This window comes from Buceros rhinoceros, unplaced genomic scaffold (assembly GCF_000710305.1).
Source record: "Buceros rhinoceros silvestris isolate BGI_N320 unplaced genomic scaffold, ASM71030v1 scaffold7874, whole genome shotgun sequence".
NCBI classification, from domain to species: Eukaryota; Metazoa; Chordata; class Aves; order Bucerotiformes; family Bucerotidae; genus Buceros; species Buceros rhinoceros.
The window spans coordinates 133,787-134,334 of record NW_010408772.1 but is presented as its reverse complement, the minus strand read 5'-3'; positions in this window follow the sequence as shown (position 1 = coordinate 134,334).

The window sequence follows — 548 nt, the reverse complement described above, 5'->3', positions numbered from 1 at the left end:
GGCTCGCCACGCTCCACTCACCGGCCAGGCTCGCTCCGGGCTGGCTTTCCCTGCCTCGTTGGCCGTGGGGCCCCTGCCTTCCTCCGATGCTCTCCTCCTCCTCCTCCTCCTCTTCCGCACACAGCTGTCCCTTCGGCCCCTGCTGCAAAAAACATTAACCAACGCCGCCGGCGAGCGGAGCCAGCCCAGGCGGCTGGGAAATGGGGGGTTACTCCACTCACCGGCCAGGCTCGCTCCGGGCTGGCTTTCCCTGCCTCGTTGGCCGTGGGGCCCCTGCCTTCCTCCGATGCTCTCCTCCTCCTCCTCCTCCTCTTCCGCACACAGCTGTCCCTTCGGCCCCTGCTGCAAAAAACATTAACCAACGCCGCCGGCGAGCGGAGCCAGCCCAGGCGGCTGGGAAATGGGGGGTTACCTCCCTCCTACCCCTTCTCGTGGCTTCTCAATGAAAAGAAATTCAGGCAGAATGGAGAAATCCGGAACAGGGAGGAAAATGCTGCTTTTCTCCTCGGCTCGGTGCCCAGCAGAGAACAAACAGCCCGGCTGGGGGC